At 43.5% G+C, this 22,243-nt stretch overlaps 1 long non-coding RNA gene across 1 annotated transcript; it reads left to right on the top strand.

Moving 5' to 3' along the window:
- The first annotated feature begins 9 nt into the window (after nt 1-9).
- LOC135057993 (uncharacterized) lies at nt 10-21,643 on the top strand. The gene is made up of 3 exons (XR_010244515.1): nt 10-95; nt 14,814-15,000; nt 21,264-21,643. It is a non-coding gene; the product is annotated as an uncharacterized LOC135057993 (long non-coding RNA).
- Nucleotides 21,644-22,243: the final 600 nt, after the last annotated feature.

Consider the following 22,243-nt stretch of genomic DNA (forward strand, 5'->3'; position numbering starts at 1 on the left):
ATCGGAGCACAGCAGATGCTGCTGAGGAGTTCCTGCACTGATCAGGATTCTCCTCAGCGTTACAGCAGGGCGCACCACAGCTTCAGCAGCTGATAGTGAGTACCTACCGTATACAGCTTGTCACCAGCCCGACCCTGCCTTGGCCACGCCCCCGATGATAGTGGGAGGAGTTACAGAGCAGGGGGCACACCTGGGATTAACCAACAGCCCAGGCCGCCTCTGATTGTGAGGATAGGCCAGTGGGCGGGGCTATGGATGGATTCGGGGGCAGAGCCTCAGAGGTATTCAGGACTGACTCGGGCCGGCAGAGTTTCAGACCTCTGTGGTCGGAACTTTGGCCAGCTGGTTTGGGGTGTTGTGGGCCTATTTTCAATGGGAGGCCTGGAGCTGCAGCTCCATCCGCCCCATTGTTAATCCGGCCCTGACTGGCACAGCCACTTGTTTCTTGTACAGGCACATATTTCTTGTACAAGCACAGGCACACATTTCTTGTACAGCCACACATTTCTTGTACAAGCAGGGAAACATTTCCTGAACAGACACAGGCATCTATTTCTTAAATATAACAGACACACATTTCTTGTTCATGTACAGGAACAGGTGCACATTTCTTGTACAGGCATAGGCACACCTTTCTTGAACAGGCACTAATTTCTTGTACAGGCACAATCACACCATTCTTGTACAAGGTACAGGTACTCGTTTCTTGTACAGGCACACATTTCTTGTATAGGCACAGGCACACATTTATTGTACAGACACAGGCACACATTTATTGTACAGGTAGAGCACTCTTTTCTTGTACAGGCACAGGCACTCATTTCTTATAAAGGCACAGGCACACATTTCCTGTACAGGCACAGGCATATATTTCTTATAAAGGCACAGGCACACATTTCCTGTACAGGCACAGGCACTCATTTCTTATAAAGGCACAGGCACACATTTGTTGTACTGGCACAGGCAAATATTTCTTGTACTGGCACCGGCACGCATTTCTTGTACAAGCACAGCCACTTGTTTCTTGTACAGGCACACATTTCTTGAACAAGCACAGGCACACATTTCTTTTACAGGCACAGGCACACATTTCTTAAATATACACAGGCACCCATTTCTTGTACAGGCACACATTTCTTGTACATGTATTAATTTTCTGTACAAGTGCAGGCACACATTTCTTGTACAGGCACAGGCACACATTCCTTGTACAAGCACAGGCAAACATTTCCTGTACAGACACAGGCACCTATTTCTTAAATATACACAGGCACTGATGTCTTGTACAGGCATAGGCACACATGTATTGTACAGGCACTGGCACACATTTTCATGTACACGCACAGGCACACATTTCATGTACAGGCACAAGCACACATCTCATGTACAGGCACAAACACACCTTTCTTCTACAGGCACAGGCATTCATTTCTTGTACAGGCAAAGGCACACATTTCTTGTACAGGTAGAGTCACACATTTTTTGTACAGGCACAGGATCTTGTTTCTTATAAAGGTACAGGCACACCTTTCTTGTACAGGCAGTCAGGCACAGACATTTATTGTACAAGCACAGGCACACGTTTCTTGTACAGGCATAGGCACAGATTTCCTGTACAGATACAGGCACCTATTTTCTTAAATATACACAGGCACCGATTTCTTGTACAGGCACAGGTACACATTTCTTGTACAGACATAGGCACACCTTTCTTGTACAGGCACAGGCACTAATTTCTTATAAAGGCACAGGCACACATTTCTTGTACAGGCACTGGCACCCATTTGTTGTACAGGCACAGGTACGTGTTTCATGTACAGATACAGGCACACATTTCTTGTACAGGCACAATCACACATTTATTGTACAGGTACAAGTACTCATTTCTTGTACAGGTACAGGCACACATTTCTTGTACAGGCACTGGCACCTATTTCTTGTACAGGCACCAGAAAGCGTTTCATGTACAGGCACAAGCACACATTTTTTGTACAGGTACAATCACACCTTTCTTGTAGAGGCACAGACACTCATTTCTTGTACAGGCACAGGCACACATTTCTTGTACAGGCACAGGCACACATTTCTTGTACAGACACAGGCACACATTTATTGTACATGTAGAGGCACTAATTTCTTGCACAGGCACTCATTTCTTATAAAGGCACAGGCACACCTTTCTTGTACAGGCACAGGCAGACATTTCTTGTACTGGCAGAGGCACTCATTTCTTGTACAGGCATAGCCACTTGTTTCTTGTACAGGCACATATTTCTTGTACAAGCACAGGCACTCATTTCTTGTACAGGCATAGCCACTTGTTTCTTGTACAGCCACATATTTCTTGTACAAGCACAGGCAAACTTTTCCTGTACAGACACAGGCGCCTATTTCTTAAATATAACAGGCACCGATTTCTTGTACAGACATAGGAACTCATTTCTTGAACAGGCACAGGCACACCTTTCTTGCACAGGCAATAATTTCTTGTACAGGCACAATCACACCATTGTTGTACAGGTACAGGCACTCATTTCTTGTACAGGCACAGAGACACATTTATTGTACAGACACAGGCACACATTTATTGTACAGGTAGAGCACTCATTTCTTGTATAGGCACTCATTTCTTATAAAGGCACACGCACTCTTTTCTTATAAAGGCACAGGCATATATTTCTTGTACTGGCACCGGCACTCATTTCTTGTACAAGCACAGGCACACATTTCTTATACAGGCACACATTTATTGTACAAGCACAGGCACACATTTCCTGTACAGACACAGGCACCTATTTCTGAAATATACACAGGCACTGATGTCTTGCATAGGCACATATCTTGTACAGGCACTGGCACACATTTTCATGTACAGGCACTGGCACACACAGTGCAGTAACTAGGCATTTTAGCGCTGTGTGCAAGAAACGACAGTGGCGCCCCCCCCCCCCCCCCATGTAAGATAGGGGCAGTGCGCGCCGCAGGTGCGCAAAAAAATTCTAGGGGCGTGGCTTCACGGAGAAGGGGCGTGGCCACAAAATAATAGCAATTCATACTACGGTGCACAGTAGTCTACATTATTCAAATTACGCTGCACAGTAGCGCCACTACACCAGGTAGAGCCCCTTTTATACATTACAGCAGACAGTGTCCCCCTTTTTACACATTGCGGCAGCCAGTCACCTTTTTACACATTGCGGCAGCCAGGGCCCTTTCTTACACATTGCGGCAGCCAGGCCCCCTTTTTACACATTGTGGCAGATAGACCCTTTTTTTACACATTGCGGCAGCCAGTCCCCCTTTTTATACATTGCGGCAGATAGACCCTTTTTACACATTGCGGCAGCCAGTCCCCCTTTTTACACATTACAGCAGCCAGTCTCCCTTTTAACACATTGCGGCAGCCGGTCCTTCTTTTTACACATTGCGGCAGACAGCGTCCCTTTTTTACAATTACAGCAGACAGCGTCCCCGTTTTTACACATTACGGCAGACGGTGTCCCCCTTTATACACATTGCGGCAGCCAGTCCCCCTTTTTACACATTACGGCAGCCAGTCCCCCTTTTTACACATTGCGGCAGATAGACCCTTTTTACACATTGCGGCAGCCAGGACCCCATTTTACACATTGCGGCAGCCAGTCCCCATTTTTTACACATTGCGGCAGCCAGTCCCATTTTACACATTGCGGCAGCCAGTCCCATTTTACACATTGCGTCAGCCATCCCCCTTTTTTACACATTGCGGCAGCCAGTCCCATTTTTTACACATTGCGGCAGCCAGTCCCATTTTACACATTGCGGCAGCCAGTCCCATTTTTTACACATTGCGGCAGGCGGTGTCCGAGAGAGAGACAGAGAGAGAGAGAGAGAGAGAGAGGGGGGGGGGGAATATACTTACCTTCTCCCCGCTGACAGGCTCCTCGTGCTGCTCCCTCGGTGCAGGCAGTGAGATGAGAAGGAGGAGGAGGGAGGGGGAGCAGGGAGCCGCAGCAGCGCTATGTTATTGGTAGTAAGCGCCGCTGCAGCATCCCCCTCTCCTTCTGTATTGGCTGCCGGGCAATACATTTTTTGTACAGGCACAGGCTCTTGTTTCTTATAAAGGTACAGGCACACCTTTCTTGTACAGGCACAGACAGACATTTCTTGTACAAGCACAGGCACGCGTTTCTTGTACAGGCATAGGCACACATTTCCTGTACAGACACAGGCACCTATTTCTTAAATATACACAGGCACCGATTTCTTGTACAGGCACAGACACACATTTCTTGTACATACATTAATTTCCTGTACAGGCACAGGTGCACATTTCTTGTACAGACATAGTGTTATGCACACCAGTGCCTGCAGGAAAGTACTGGTGTCAGAACTGTTATGCACTCCAGTGTCTGCAGGAATGTACTGGTGTTTGAACTGTTATGCAAAACAGATGGACTCACAGACAAACTGGGGGATATGACATAATGTACACAGAAGGTGATATGGTAACAAAATACACACAAAGTGAACAGAGAAGCCCAGAGGCTAAGGAACTGGGTATCTCCCTTGTATTAGAACTGCTCAGATGGAAAAGCAAGATGTTGTGTTTTAATACGTAGAGAACCCGAAATGCGGTTGCTAAGGGCAACAGCAAAACCCTAAAGGGTTACCAACGGGTGTGGCAGTAAACTCCTTGGTCAGAGATGGAATGATAGACACAAGGAGAATCTCCACAATCCTAATTCTCACTTGCAGTGCACAGGTTTTAGCTTACTGCCACTAAACTGACCCCTGACACCTAGCACAGTGAGACAGGATTAGACAGGCAAGTCTTAGAATACAGCCGCAAACTTGCTAAGTTCACAGAGTAGTAACAGAACCCCAGCAAGCTAAACGACTGACTCCAGTCTTACTGCTAGGTCTGGATTGGCAGAGTGTAATACCAAATCCCCAGGCCTATTTGCAGTAAGCAACAAACAAATACAAAGCTACACAGTACTGGCTAACTTTCATGAACTGACTAACCAACAAAGATTCAGCAGCATCTGCTTACCCTGAAAAGAGGCCTTATAAAGCAGGTGCTGTCCACGCCCCACTCAGACCTCACAGACTGTGAGCACAAAAACCAGCACCGGATCCCCTGCCGTGCACAGAGCCTATAACCACTGCACAGCAAAAGACCCGAACCGGAGTATCAGCTGCGCTCAGGTTACTCCACTAGCACTTGTCTCCCGGTTGCCATGACGACGTGGCAGCACAGGGCAGGAGACCCTAACACATAGGCACACCTTTCTTGTACAGGCACAGGCACTAATTGCTTATAAAGACACAGGCACACATTTCTTGTACAGGTACAGGCACAGGCACCAATTTCTTATAAAGGCACAGGCACACATTTCTTGTACAGGCACATATTTCTTTTACAGGCACACATTTCTTGTACAGGCCCACATTTCTTGTACAGGCATTCATTTATTGTACAGGCACAGACACTCATTTCTTGTACAGGCACAGGCACTCATTTCTTGTACAGGCACAGGCACACATTTCTTGTACAGGCACAATCACACATTTATTGTACAGGTACAAGTACTCATTTCTTGTACAGGTACAGGCACTCATTTCTTGTACAAGCACAGGCACACATTTCTTGTACAGGCACACATTTATTGTACAAGCACAGGCACAGGCACACATTTCTTTTACAGGCACAGGCACAAATTTCTTGTACAAGCACAGGCACACATTTCCTGTACAGACACAGGCACCTATTTCTTATTTATACACAGGAACTGATGTCTTGCATAGGCACATTTCTTGTACAGGCACTGGCACACATTTTCATGTACAGGCACAAGCACACATTTCTTGTACAGGCACAAACACACCTTTATTTTACAGGCACAAACACACCTTTCTTTTACAGGCAAAGGTACACATTTCTTGTACAGGTAGTGGCACTCATTTTTTGTACAGGCACAGGCTCTTGTTTCTTATAAAGGTACAGGCACACCTTTCTTGTACAGGCACAGACAGACATTTCTTGTACAAGCACAGGCACACATTTCTTGTACAGGCATAGGCACACATTTCCTGTACAGACACAGGCACCTATTTCTTAAATATACACAGGCACCGATTTCTTGTACAGGCACAGACACACATTTTTTGTACATGTACATACATTAATTTCCTGTACAGGCACAGGTGCACATTTCTTGTACAGACATAGGCACACCTTTCTTGTACAGGCACAGGCACTAATTTCTTATAAAGACACAGGCACACATTTCTTGTATAGGTACAGGCACAGGCACCAATTTCTTATAAAGGCACAGGCACACATTTCTTGTACAGGCACATATTTCTTTTACAGGCACACATTTCTTGTACAGGACCACATTTCTTGTACAGGAATTAATTTATTGTACAGGCACAGACACTCATTTCTTGTACAGGCACAGACACTCATTTCTTGTACAGGCACAGGAACACGTTTCATGTACAGGCACAGGCACAAATTTCTTCTTTTCACAAAATTTTTTATTGAGACATTACAACATCACAAATCAGGCCAAATAAATGGTCATAATATACAGTCTGAAAAAGATTCACATGGATACATAAAAAGAAAACCATAACAATAGGTTATAACATTGCTTGTACATAACATTAATAGCCACATCAGTGTATTGTAAGTGAAACAATGAACATGACTATTTCCGGAGAGGCCACCGCTATTCAGCTAGATTAACAGGTGGATCTTGGGCAGCCAACCTTGTAAGATACCAAGTAGTATTTTTGAGACTAAAATGGATTTGCTGCCTCATGGCAAGAGGAAGGGACGCAATATAAGAGTCCCAGAGAATAAAGAAACATTCAACCTGTTTACCTTTATCCACAATAGCTTCTACCCAGTCCATTTTGAATAGAAAATGAAGCTTAGACAAGAATAAGGGAATTTGCAGGGGAGTGGCGTCAATCCAAACCTGAAGTATCGTCTTTTTCCCAGCTGCACTGAGGGCTAGCAAGAGCTGTTTACTTTCTAAAGTCATACGAAGAGAGGGGTCAAAGGCCCCCAGTATAGCCCATTCAGGGTTGAAAGGCACGTATGTGACAAGCTTAGCCTCAGCGTAGCGCCGAATGAGATGCCAGAAATATTGTATGATGGGGCAAGCCCAGAGACAATGGTAGTTATCTACTTCCGCTTGGTGACACTTCGGACATGTATGTATGTCGGAAGTTCCCATATGTAAATGCCTAATAGGGGACAGATAAGTACTATGGTATAGTTCAGTGTACATACTAGCTTTTAACATCTTACGTGAAAATAAAAGGGTTTTTTCCAGTATTGGTACGGTCAAAGTAGGGAAGTGGGTCAACCATTTAGACATGCCTCCCGCCAACCCTGCGTGGTTAATAATATTTCTCATAAAAGTATAATGTATAGATATGGCCCTACATTGAGACAATGGGAGTGTCAAGAGGCTGTCTAACAGGCCATTCCAATCCCCATGTGAAAATGAGTAACATAAAATCTTGTTTGTAAATACGCCATTGGGTATGAGTTTATCATAGGATATTGGGACTATACTTCTGAGTAATGCAAAGGACGCTTATCCTTTATTGAGACCAGGGATCGCAAATTGTGAACTCCTGTCAACCTCCACAAAGTGAAGGGGTGAGCAGCCATGCCATCCAAAAAGTTAGGGTTGCGAATCAGGAGTAGGTGAAGAGAATGGTATTGGTTGAGACCTGCTTTATGGTGCAGTATATGCCAAATTTTTCTAGTAGTCCATAAAAGGGGATTTAACTTCAGAGAGTCTGGTAACATAGTATCTGAGGTTGAAAAAAGACAATTGTCCATCGAGTTCAAACTATTTGTGGTCTCCTATGCATGATGATTTGACTAAAATTTCTGACTGATGCTGCTGTCAGCCGTTGCATTTTATCCCTATTTATAGTAACTATAATGCATGACTATGCACCATACCCCTGGATATCCTTATCCATTAGGAATTTATCTAACCCATTCTTAAAGGTGTTGACAGATTCCGCCATTACAACTCCCTCGGGCAGGGAATTCCAAACACGTATTGTCCTTACCGTGAAAAAGCCTTTACGACGTATTGTGCGGAATCTCCTCTCCTCTAACCTGAGCGAGTGTCCTCTGTGTTGATCTAACCAAAAACAGGTCCCGCGCAAGCTCTGTGTATTGTCCCCTTATATATTTGTAGATGTTGATCATATCCCCTCTTAGTCTCCGCTTTTCCAATGTAAACATGCCTAGTCTTTCAAGCCTTTCCTTGTATTCCATCGTCTCCATGCCCTTAATTAGTTTGGTCGCCCTCCTCTGTACCTTTTCTAGCTCCAGGATATCCTTTTTGTAGTACGGTGCCCAGAATTGTACACAGTATTCAAGGTGTGGCCTCACTAGTGATTTATATAATGGGAGTATAATACTCTCGTCCCTAGCATCAATACCCCGTTTTATGCATGCTAATATCTTATTAGCCTTCTTTGCTGCAGTCCTACTTTGGGTACTACTGCTTAGCTTGCTATCTATGAGGACACCTAAGTCCTTTTCCAGTATAGAATCCCCTAATTTTACCCCATTTAGTAGGTAGGTGTAATTTTTGTTCTTGTTACCACAGTGCATTACCTTACACTTGTCTGTGTTGAAGCGCATTCTCCATTTGGCTGCCCATGCTTCTAATTTAACTAAGTCGTTCTGAAGAAACTCGGCATCCTCCTCTGTATTTATAGCCTTACACAATTTGGTATCATCTGCAAAAATTGACACCATGCTCTCTAGACCTTCTGTTAGGTCGTTAATGAAAATATTGAACAATAGCGGTCCTAATACTGAGCCTTGCGGCACACCACTTAGCACTTCAGTCCAAGTTGAAAAAGATCCATTAACCACAACGCGCTGCTCCCTATTATCTAACCAGTTTTTGACCCAAGTGCATATTGTGCTTCCTAGCCCTGATTCTTGTAGCTTGTAGATAAGTCTCATGTGTGGTACAGTATCGAACGCTTTGGCAAAGTCTAAAAAGATTACATCCACGTCTTTACCCTGATCTAGGTTTGCACTTACTGTTTCATAAAAGCCAAGTAAGTTGGTTTGACAGGATCTGTCCTTCATAAACCCATGTTGATTCCTTTTAATTACCTTATTGACTTCAAGGAACTTCTGAATACTATCTCTTAGAATACCTTCAAATACTTTCCCCACTATAGATGTAAGACTAACTGGTCTATAATTACCTGGTTCAGCTTTACTTCCCTTTTTGAATATAGGCACTACTTCCGCTATACGCCAGTCTTTGGGAACCATACCTGATATAACTGAATCCTTAAAGATCAAAGATAGCGGTTTTGCCAGTTCAGAGTGAAGCTCCATTAGAACCCTTGAGTGAATACCATCGGGCCCTGGTGATTTATTAATCTTTAAATGTTTTAATCGGTCACAGACTACTTCCTCGCTTAAATAAGTACCTATCAGTGGGATATTCTCATTATTGAGATTGTGTGTCAGTCCCTGAATTGGGTCCTCTCTAGTGAATACTGTTGAAAAAAACTCATTTAGTGTGTCCGCTATGTCATTATAATTTTTGCTTAAGACTCCCAACTTGTCTTTTAAAGGGCCTATACTCTCCTTCTTTAATCTCTTGCTATTAATGTATTTAAAGAATTTTTGGGGATTCGCTTTGCTTTCCTTTGCTACTAGTTTTTCAGTTTCTACTTTAGCCGCTCTTATTTCCTTTTTGCAAATTTTGTTACATTCCTTATAGTGCTGAAATGACTCTGCTTCCCCGTCAGATTTGTATTTTTTAAATGCTCGCCTTTTCTTGCCCATAAGTTCCTTAATCTTTTTGTTAAGCCACATCGGTTTATGATTTTTATTCCTTTTTTTGCTGCTCATAGGAATAAATTTGAGTGTATTTTTAGCTAGCAGGAATTTTAGTACCTCCCATTTCTCCGTAGTATTTTTTCCTAAAAACAAACCTTCCCATTCAATATCCCTGAAAAATACCCTCATCTTTTCAAAATTTGCTTTGCTAAAGTTTAGAGTCCTAGTTGAGCCAGTATAGGGCTGTTTATGGAAACTGATATTGAATGTGACCATATTGTGGTCGCTGTTTCCTATGGGTTCCCCAACTATAATACCTGATACCAAATCCCCATTGTTTGTTAATACCAGGTCTAAGATTGCATTGTACCTAGTTGGTTCCTAAATTAGTTGGACTAAGTAGTTATCATTAAGTGTGTTTAAAAACATATTGCCCCTAGCAGTATCACATGAATTGTTTTTCCAGTTTATCTCTGGATAGTTAAAATCTCCCATCACTACTATGTCTCCTACTCCTGCTGCTCTTTCAATTTGCTTTAGTAACAATTCCTCATCAGATACGTTGATACCAGGCGGCCTATAGCATACACCCAATACTAACTTTTTTATTCCTTTTTCCCCGCATGCAATTTCTACCAATAATGTCTCGACAGTGTCTACAGTCCCCTACTGAATATCTTCCCGTATATCAGGTTTTAAAAACGGCTTTACGTAAAGACACACCCCTCCACCCTTTTTATTTAGTCTGTCTCTCCTAAACAGTGTATAGCCCTCTAGATTGACTGTCCAATCATGAGATTCATCCCACCAAGTTTCAGTAATGCCTATAATATCATACTGTTTGCTTTCTGCAAGTATTTCTAGTTCACCCTTTTTACCAGTAATGCTTCTGGCGTTTACATACATACAACTAAGATAAGTATTTTCCCTTGCGTTAGGGACATCTTTCACCTTATGTAGCAATGATGACATGTAATTGTCATTGGTTAGTGCTTTGGTAAAATCTCTTTTAGTACCCATGTTAGTAACCTTACCGCCTGCTCTTACCCTCCCCCCAACTTCTCCCCCATTTCGTTTACTACCGCCATCCCCACTATTCTCACTGCATGACCCATAGTTTCTAGCTAAACCCTCCCCCCAGGCTCCTAGTTTAAAATCTCCTCCAACCTTCTAACCATCCTTCCCCCCAGCACCGCTGCCCCTTCCTCAGTCAGGTGCAATCCGTCACGACAAAAGAGATGGCGCCTGACTGAGTAGTCCACCCAGTGTTCCAGGAACACAAACCCCTCTTTCCTGCACCAATCCCTAAGCCACACATTTACCTCCCTAATCTCCCTCTGCCTCCCAGGACAAGCGCGTGGCACGGGTAATAATTCCGAGAATATTACCTTAGATGTCCTTGCCTTCAGTTTCTTTCCTAAGTCCCTATAGTCTTTCTTAAGGACATCCCACCTTCCGCTAACTTTGTCATTGGTGCCAACGTGCACCAAGACCGCCGGGTCTTTCCCAGCCCCTCCCAACAATCTATCTACCCGGTCTGCGATGTGCCGTACCCGAGCACCCGGGAGACAACAGACTGTACGGCGATCACGGTCCCGGTAGCAGATTGCCCTATCTGCCTTCCTGATGATAGAATCCACTACCACCACCATCTGACTAGGTACCTCTCTTTCTTTTATCCCAACCGCGCCAGAGGGACTGCTCCTCTGGATGCTAGAGGGAGCAGTCTCCTCCGGCACCGTCATTTCTTCACTATCCTCCTCCGATTCCTCGTCCAATCGGGCAAATTTGTTCAGATTTGATAGTTCGGAGATGTCGAGCCTCCCCCTCTTTTTCTTCCTTCTAACTGTGACCCAACTGGCTACCTGATCATCAGCCTCTTCTACCAGTGACCCCTCCCGCAATTCCTCCACCGTTCTGTCTAAACTACGCTCGAGATTGTGAATCTCCCTCAGTCGCGTAACGGTTTGCTCTAGATCAGTTACCTGGGCTTCCAGGGCAACAGTTCGCACACACCTCGTGCAGATGTAATCACACTGGGCCGGTAGCTCCAGGTGTGCATACATCTTGCACGACATGCACTGAGTGAGGTCCCCAATCACAGCCCCTCCCATATTGTTTGTAAGGTCTAACTCCCTGTTACTCTCAAAGAAAAAGCAGAAAAAATAAAAAGTAGAAGACAAGCAATCTCACTTATACAATAATTAAGCTGGCTTATACTTATCTATCTTTGTGCGGTTCTTGGTCCTTCACTTTTATGCAGCCGTAGTACTCTCTCCTGCGGCACCTATACTCCACTTAGCAGTTGCAGTTGTTCCAGCTCACTGCACCTCCTTTTCACTCGGCTTCCAGCTCACTTAGAAATCCAAGCAGCACTTAAAAAAGACAAGCCTTTACACAGAGCAAGCTCCAAAGAGTCTAATCACTGCTTATATAGGCTCAGCCAGCTGCTTTAATCAGCCCCTCCTCCTCCTGATTACAGTATTTCCTGATCATGCTGATGGAGAAAACCTGTCAGACTCACAGTAGGAAGAAAACCTTGGTCTAATGATGTGTTGGTGTATACTGAGCTATCCTGTAGCCAATCTCTCAGATGTCTCAAAAGAGAGGTGTGATTGTAATTTACGATGTCTGTGAAATTTATTCCACCATTAGATTTTGGTTGAATGACTTTTTGTAATGCTATGCGGGCACGGCTCCCTTTCCAGATGAATCTACGAAAGATTGCATTAATTTGTTGCACATCTGCTTTAGTCAGTAAGGCCGGGAGAATTTGTAATGGATAAAGCAAACGTGGAATGGCTACCATCTTGAGTAAATTAGCTCGTCCCAAGTATGATAACGGAAGACGTTACCACCCCTTCACATCATTAGTCAAGGTAGTAATAGCACAGCTCACATTGATTCTATATAAATTTGCAGGATTACGGGGAATCATAATCCTCAGGTAGGGAATATGTGCGGTAGCCCAATGTAATGGGTATTGGGTAGTCCAACCAGGACGAATACGGTTACCGTGTAGTAACACAGCAGTTGATTTGTCCACATTAATACTAAAACCTGAAATGGAGCCAAATTGAGTAATAATGTCTAAAACATGATGAAGCGAGTTTTCAGGGTCCACTATGTAAAGGAGAATGTCGTCGGCAAAGGCTGACAGCTTTATTTCATGTGTACCTAGAGGGATACCCCAAAAAGCTGGAGAGTTTTGAAGCGTACGTAGAAGTGGATCTAGCGCTAAATTGAATAACAAGGGGGGAAAAGGGCAACCCTGCCGGGTACCCTTCTCTAAATAGAAACGTGGGCCCCTAGATCCATTAACCAACAAAGAAGCAGATGGCCTCTTGTATAGAGAAAGAATCATTTGAAAAAAGCTGGCTCCGAAACCTCTCCTTTCCAAGACAGTAAATAAATGTGGCCATAACACCATATCGGATGCTTTATTAGCGTCCAAGCTTAAAAGCATTTGTTGATCAGTATGGGAGTTTTGGGAAGATAGCACTGCAGCCAAAGCTGTGCGTACTGCTTTAACAGCATGTCTTCCTTGGACAAAATCCTACTTGTGTAGTCGTTAATATATCAGGGAGTATAGATTGTAGGCGTAGTGCCATGATTTTAGCTAACAATTTGTAGTCTACATTCAAGAGACTTATGGGCCTGTATGAAGACATTAAGCAGGGATCCCTGTCAGGTTTGGGTAGAAGGGTAATGAATGCTTCATTGAAAAGAGGAGGGGGGGAGTTCTTATCATATATAGCTTGGAACAATTCCAGCAGTGAAGAGGCAATGTTGGTCTGCAATAAACGATAATAGTCACCTGAAAGGCCATCCGGGCCTGGTGCCTTACCATGGGGAAGTCTAGAAATGGCCAAATTAATCTCATCCATTGTAATCCTACACGCTAAAGTTTCCGCCTGGTCAGGGGTGAGTGGAGGTAGCACTCCATCAGAAAGGAATCGTTGTTGGAGTTCAGTGTCCACATGTGAGGAGGTAAACAAGGTTTCAAAGTAAGTCTGAAATTGAGCCGCAATCTCAGTTGATTTGGTTAACGCCTGAAATAGGGTGTCTGAGGGTAGTTATAACATGTTGCTTTTTAGGGGGCCTAGATAAGGTTGCTAGTAGTCTACCAGCCTTATTTCCCCATCTGTAGAACCTGTTTTTAGTGAAATCAATAGAATGTTTAGCCTGCGTCGCCAAATAGGTCTCAAGTAAATGCCTGGTTTGCTTGTAAGCAGTCAGGGTGATATCGGAAGGGGAGACAGTATAATGTTGGAACAGCTCAGACATTGCCGAATGTAACGCAGTATATTCAGCCTTGGCTTCCCTCTTCTTCCGGGAGACATAGCTAATTATGTGCCCCCTCATTACCGCCTTAGAGGCTTCCCAGAAAACTTCTGGTTTGTCCCAGTATTCTAAATTTTCATTCACATAGTTAGTCCAGTGGTAAATAAGGTAAGATTTAATGTCTTCATTTGTTGATAAATAATGAGGAAATCTCCAAATACAATCCGATGTGGACATAAACGTGTGGCTGAGAGCTATGGAGACAGGTGCGTGGCCTGACACTATAATATCATAGATGACAACCTGACAAATATGTGACATTAGTGTATCCTCTACCAAAATTTTATCTATACGGGAAAGAGACCCATGTAGCATTGACAGGTGTGTATGCATTTTATCCATGGGATTAAACAACCTCCAGGGATCCGATAGACGCAGGGCGGCACAAACAGATTATAGGGTTTGACCTGAGAATCAGATGCGCGCATAATGTAGGGGGATCTGTCAACGCCAGAATCCTCTACCATATTGAAGTCCCCTCCCAAGATTAAAGTGTAATGGGGTCTACCCTGAAGGAGATAACCCAAATCTTGGATATACAAATGAGGGCTAACGTTGGGGGTATATAAATTGACCAGCGTATATTTGGTATGATATAATTCTATGTCCAAGATTATATATCTCCCCTCAGGATCAATCACTTCCGACAATATGGCTACAGGTAGATCTTTGCGAAATAAAATGGCTACACCCCTAGCTTTTCTTCGAAAGGGGGCGGAGATGCATGACCCAATCCAAGCCGCCTTCAAAGTATTTTCTGCATTAGCTGTCCAGTGTGTTTCCTGCAGAAACACCACGTCCGGGTGAAAACGTCTGAGGTGAGTAGTGACCATCTTTCTTTTAACTAGAGTGTTCAGGCCACCTACATTCCATGAAACTATTTTCAAGGGTTTTGGGGGCAGGGTATCAGAGGAGGCGGAGTGTGAGGATGGCATGGATTCTCACCCCCAAGAACTGGACAATAGGTGATAGTCTTCAAAAACTTAGAATCCCGGTCTCCTCCAACGTCCTGAACCTCAGATAAAGTTACATAAGTAGCAATAAACAAGCAACTAAGCTTTGCATTTGAACAAAACAGTAGCAATACAAGCAATAGTGAACATTTGCAATGTCTCATAACCATAATTTCAAACATTTTCCAACCAAACAAAACAGTAGTGAGCATCATCTAGATTTAGAGGTGCGCACGAAGAACATAGAATAAAGGTATTTATAGAATTGTAAATACAGGGGTAAGAACCCGCAATCATAATGAACAAAAACACTCCCGCCCAGGGGGAAAATCTCCCAATAAACTAAACCATGTAGTCTCACAAGGACATGAGCTATCAGTTTGGGGAGCGTTGTGGTGATTTATTCGTCAAGAAATGAGATTTTGCAGAGTCAGGGTTTGTAAAGAACAATTGAGTACCATTGTCCAAAACCCTCAACTTTGCTGGGTACAGCAGAGCAAATCTAATGTTTTTATTGTGGAGGTATGAACAAACTTCTGAGAATTCCCCACATTTAAGTGGGACAGCTGCTGAGAAATCTTGAAAAATAAGAATTTTATGACCCCCCAACCACCAAGTCTCTCGCCTTGCGGTAGGCAGTCAGGATTTTTTCTTTGGTTCTATAGTCAAGATATCGGGCAATAACCAGGCGGGAGCATCTAGGCCCTCCAGCCTGTACAGCGCCCAACTTGTGGGCCCGTTCTATGTATGGGACTTCTAAATCATCTGAGATTTCCTAGGCATCGGGTAAGTCTGAGCAGAGAAACAAGGTCAGAGCAGGACCCGTGATTGATTCCGGGATCCCCACAAACCGCAAGTTATTCCTAAGGGGTCTATTTTCTAAATCCTCTAATTTTTCTTGTAGCTGGAGGGTAATCTTTTCATGGGAGGTCACGTCTGTCTGACAAGATTGTAGTTGATCCTCTACATCACTCATTCTTGTTTCTAGTGTTGTAATGCATGTAGCATGGGAATCTATACGAGCCAGTCCTGCATCTAAGCGGGTTTGGAGATCATTGAACCTTTTATCCATGAGAGGCATTAGGAAATCAGAGATCTCCTTTGCCGTGAGGGGAGTGGATCTGTCTCCATGCATGTCAGAACATCCCTGGTCCGAACCAGAGGGGGAGGGTGGGCCAGACTTTTGTGATGAACCCCTACCCTTTCCTGTTTTAGGAGCCTGGTTGTTTGGGTGGCATAGTTTTCTCAATATATTTGTCCATGCCCCAAAAGAATTATGATGAGAAATTCGGGCGTAGAGAGGACTCACCAAGTGAAAAGTTAGTTATCACCTAATGACGAATCTAGAAAATATAGGCAAAAACCCGGGCGGGCGGTAATAGTAAGTTACATAAGCAAAAAGATGATCCCTCAAGGGGAGGGACTCCCACAACATATCGTTTACATAAGGGGAAAAGAGTAGAATTCACATATAAATGGGTTGTATTTGAGAAAAATTTAGGACTGCACCACCGGGAGGTGATGAGCAATAGAGACCCCACTGTTACTCAGATAATCAGAGCCACTAGGTGGCACAACTGCTGTGCCTACGGCAGTGAACAATATCTTCAAAATCAAAAAAATGAAGCTGCTCCACAAGATAACCACTAAAGAATAACACAGCAGTACGAATACCAACTTAATATTGAATTTGTCATACAAGGTATATACCCAAAATTTATACAACAGACACAAAGTCTAATTATAGCCCTACGGCAGAGACCTTCTAAACGTATAACATATGAAAAAAGGGCACTCTATGAGAATCCCATCTATACAGTGGAATAACAGAAAATGGAAAGCATGAACACTGAAGGTAGTCCTGCAATAGGAAAAGCCGTGGGGCTCAGTATGAAACACAAATTAAATAAAATGAAATAAAGCAACAGTCACACACTTAGGACGTTTAGCAGGTCAGTCCCATCTTGATTAAGGGTCTCAATGAACCTGTTACGGTTGCAGAATAAGGTGAGGGTAATCAGCCTGAGCAAGGCTTCCAGCCAAATACAGTTATTGCAGCCACCAGAGGAATAGGAAGGGTGGGATAGGAAAAAAGAAAGAAAGGGGTAAGGGATAGAAAAGGTCAGGGGGAGTGTAAAACACAAGGTAGGGAGGGAAAAGGGGGTCTTAGTAGGGGTAAAGACAAATACCGGGTAAGTAGGAGATGAGGTCCATAGGCACCAGCAGTCCCACTCAGAGGGCGTCGTATTGCCGACAGGGTGCTCCGTGGTCAGCAGGGGCACAGGAGTGAAAACGAAGGGGGAGGGCTTCGTCAGTCCCCTGCTACACGACACTCCACCAGCCAGGCTCGCAGCATTCCCTCAAATCTCCCGCGAGGCAGGTATGGAAGTCCTTAGAGAAACTTCTGAATGTCAAGATGCTGACAGCGAATCAGGAGAGAAGCGGTTGGATGGTGTCCCTTCAGCTCCGGATGGGCAGCCCCTCTCCGGATAGAGGAAGAGCAGAGCTTCGCAATAATCACAGGCAGATGCTGCAGTGGGACCTCCTCACCTCCCGCTGGATTTTCATCTAGAGGCAGCAGCCGCGATCGACTTAATTGCAGAGTCCTGCAGTACAGGAGGAACGTAGGAAGATGGTAGTTCCGGAGAATACAATCTTGCTATCAGAGGCACCACAGCTGTTCATGTGGCCACAGGGTCAGCGCTGCAGGAGCAGGGGAGTGGAGGGAGATCCTGCCCCCAGGGACGGCACAGAAAGCGCTGGCGGGAGTGAGAGCAGACACAGTGCGCCCGAGCACCACCACCCCCAGCCGCAATGTATACACCGGCAGAGTCCAGGTTCAGTGTGCGCAGAAGCCGCTCTGGTCTCCGGTGCAAAGAGGGCCATCCAGCGATCAGAGGAGGGAGCTCAGCATGGACATCAGTGCCAGCTATCCTTCTCAGTCCGCACAGCCACCCATTCAGCGCCGCAGAGATAGGGAGGTCCAATCTCCAGGAGACTGCGCTAGTGACTGCCAGAGGAGGGCACTGCAATCGTGAAGCCGCCAGTCACAGGTAAGAGTGGCAGTGCTGTTAACAGCCGCAGACTTGGTCCACAAGCGGGACAGGGATGAGAGGGAGTCCAGCAATGTGCAGCCCGGAATGTAGATTGATGAGTAGGGAGTAGGGGGACCCAGGGGATGGTAGCAGCTAGGAACGTTGTCCTGTACAATGGGAGACACGCCACTGGAGGCAAAGTTAAATGGTTCAGGGGCCCATCAGTCACAGTGACCAGACTCCGGTGAAAAAAGGTTGCTCCACGGCATGCGGGATATCAGTCTCCTCCACACAGTCAGATCTATCCACGGAGTATGTTACAATGTGGAAAAGGTAGTGTTATGAGGAGGAAATGGCTAGATTGTGGAGCCGCAGCCTGGAGCTTCAGTAAAAAACGGCCATGCTCGATGCCCCACCCACCGGAAGTCACAAGCACACATTTCTTGTACAGGTACAAGTACTCCTTTCTTGTACAGGCACACATTTATTGTACAGGCACTGGCACTCATTTCTTGTACAGGCACATGCACGCGTTTCATATACAGGCACAAGCACACATTTCTTGTACAGGCACATGCACGCGTTTCATATACAGGCACAAGCACACATTTCTTGTACAGGCACAATCACACCTTTCTTGTAGAGGCACAGGTAGTCATTTCTTGTACAGGCACACATTTCTTGTACAGGCACAGGCACACATTTCTTGTACAGGCACACATTTCTTGTACAGGCACAGGCACACATTTCTTGTACAGGTAGAGGCACTCAATTCTTGCACATGCACTCATTTCTTATAAAGGCACAGGCACACATTTCTTGTACAGGCACAGGCAGATATTTCTTGTACTGGCATCGGCACTAATTTCTTGTACAGGCACAGCCACTTGTTTCTTGTACAGGCACACATTTCTTGTACATCTACATGCCATCATTTCCTGTACAAGCACAGGCACACATTTCTTGTACAAGCACAGGAACACATTTCTTGTATAAGCACAGGCACCTATTTCCTGTACAGACACAGGCACCTATTTCTTAAATATACACAGGCACTGATTTCTTGTACATGCACAGGCACTGATTTCTTGTACATGCATTAGTTTCCTGTACAGGCACAGGTGCACATTTCTTTTACAGGCATAGGCACACCTTACTTGTGCAGGCACAGGCATTAACTTCTTGTACAGGACAGGCACACCATTCTTGTACAGGTACATGCACTCGTTTATTGTATAGGCACAGGCACCAATTTCTTATAAAGGCACAGGCACACATTTCTTGTACAGGCACATATTTCTTTTACAGGTACAGCCACAAATTTCTTGTACAGGTGAAGGCACACATTTCATGTACAGGTACACATTTCTTGTACATGTACAGTCACTCATTTCTAGTACAGATGCAGGCAAACATTTTCATGTACAGATACAAGCACTCATTTCTTGACAGACACAGGCACACATTTCTTCTGCAGGCACATGCATACATTTCCTGTACAGGTACACAGGCACACATTTCTTGTATAGATACAGGCAGAGGCATACATTTTTTGTACATGTACAGTCACTCATTTCTAGTACAGATGCAGGCAAACATTTTCATGTACAGATACAAGCACTCATTTCATGACAGACACAGGCACACATTTCTTCTGCAGGCACATGCATACATTTCCTGTACAGGTACACAGGCACACATTTCTTGTATAGATACAGGCAGAGGCATACATTTCTTGTACAGGTACAGGCACACATATCTTGTACAGGTACAGCCTGCAGTGGCGTAAGTTCGTCCCAGTTGCCCGGAGGCAAGATACATTTTGGTGCCCCCCCTCCCTTATATAGATAAATATATGTAAATATGTATGTACAGTGTGAATGATACACATAATATATACATATATATAAAATGTTCTAGGAAAAAGTACATATATATTTATATATGTATATACACATATTTCATTGTCATTTATTTTAAATCACACATTTCTTGGCAAACATGCCCATGACCTGCTACACTGAAGGTAGACGCCATACTGATAGAGCTCCTGCATAGCAACCCTGCAGATTCTACTTCATATAATTAGATTTCTCATGCTTCCTGTACATGAGCAAATAGCTTCATCAATAAGGTGGCTGCTTCAAATGTAATAGGTCGTGGGGTCTAATCCTGGGTATCACACTTGTAAAATGTGTATCTATAGTAAAGATGGTATGACTTGTAAGGTGAAGGGGGAAGACATAGTGGCGGCTATCAATTAATTGAATTGAATGGTATCGCTGAACAGGTGGAGAGGTGCCCCCTTACAGAGTAGGAGCCGTCTCTGTTACCTCCACATTTACACATTTGGGTACAGGCACATATTTCTTGTACAAGTACAGGCACACATACCTTGTACAGATACACGTCTTGTTTTGGTTTACTACAAGTTTTCACTTTAAGTAAACTTTTCATTTTTAAACCAGCATTTCTGTTTCTTCAGTTAAAGCTTTACTATAGGGACATAATCCCAGTTGGGGGGATGCACAAAGCTGCTTTCACAGCTACTCTTTCCATTTACATCATTAATTCTAAATATAACAGAATAAAAATGTCACAAAGTCCCCAAACCGACAGGATGGGGACAGGAGGAGGGTGGGAGGATGATAATAATACACATTTTTATTTCCCGGCTATCCAATTTCTAACCACTAATTCTTCTAACAATATGGACTTGTTTATAAATGATCTTTACATTTTTTTTTCAATTCCTCCACAGTTACAAAAACAGCCAATGCTTTTTCTCTGAGTGACATCTAATTCAATTACCACCAAACATTGGGAAAATGTGTAGTATAACATATTTTAGGATAAATTGGATTATGTGGAGCCTCAGTTGGAGAATAGGATACAGAAATGTGTTCATAGTTCCGCAGAGTAACAGTAATTCAATAAGAGGTGAAAATATTTCTCTCAACAGGAAAAAAATTAAATTTTGTACCATTTATCTCCTCTGTGATTTAAAGTAGCAGCATGAAAGCAATCCTGACACGCCCAATTAAAAAACTGAGTGCATCTGATTCAAAGAAAAAATATGTTTTTTATTTGCAGACTCCAGTGATCTACACCTGGCTATATGAACGAGATTAGTAATATGTGGTTATTTTGAAAGGCTGAAAAGTTTAAAGGATGATCCAAGACAACTGAAAATTTATAGTCAAATCCACCCAGTGAGGGGACAAGAAAAGGAAACCAGTTATAACTGGGGTGCACACAACCCAACTAATATTTACAATAAGTGCTTAATTGAGGATTTAATGAAACTCCCCTAGATTAATATTGTCCAATAAAGGCTTACATGCCACATATATTAAATAGTATAGATTAGAAAAAAAGTTTTTAGTACATTTTTGTTATATAGGGACTGAAAATGTCCTTTATTGTTTGACGAGTGAAGTATTAAAATCAGAAGATTCTGAAAGAAAATAAAAAGAAACACATCTAGTGAATAAAGATTAAAAACAAATAGCAGATGTGTCCATTTCTTTGTGTATTATATATGCTTTCTTATCCACACATTCATGAACCCAAGAAAAAAGACTGCATAGAATGCTGTGACAGCACTAATTCCGTTGAGTTGGATTTTTGATTGCCCCGTAGATCAAATAGTTTGTAAAGTAATAGGGCTGATATCTCACAATGAGAAGATGTTGTAATCAACTGTTTGAAATAATGAAACAAAGTAATAGTAACACGTGTCTAACTGTTGCAGTGTTAATTCAGTGCTACTGACAGACTGCTCAACTATATAAAAATGCTACAATATAGATACATTGCCACTATTCAGCTACTGAAGATGGATACATATTCATGAATTAAACCTCAATGGTAGCTAGTGTATGTAAGTATGGTGACACTGATATACTGCTCCTACAAAGCAACAAGGCAAGTCTTTACAACAGTGGAGATTGTATAATTACAGTAATAGTATAATTGTGCCTTGAGATAGGGTAGTATGCATATATATGTGTAATTTAAATGTTGCAGTGTTAATTCAATGCCACTAACAGACTGCACAATTATATTGAAAT

The sequence above is a fragment of the Pseudophryne corroboree genome, chromosome 3 (genome assembly GCF_028390025.1).
Source record: "Pseudophryne corroboree isolate aPseCor3 chromosome 3, aPseCor3.hap2, whole genome shotgun sequence".
Taxonomy (NCBI): domain Eukaryota; kingdom Metazoa; phylum Chordata; class Amphibia; order Anura; family Myobatrachidae; genus Pseudophryne; species Pseudophryne corroboree.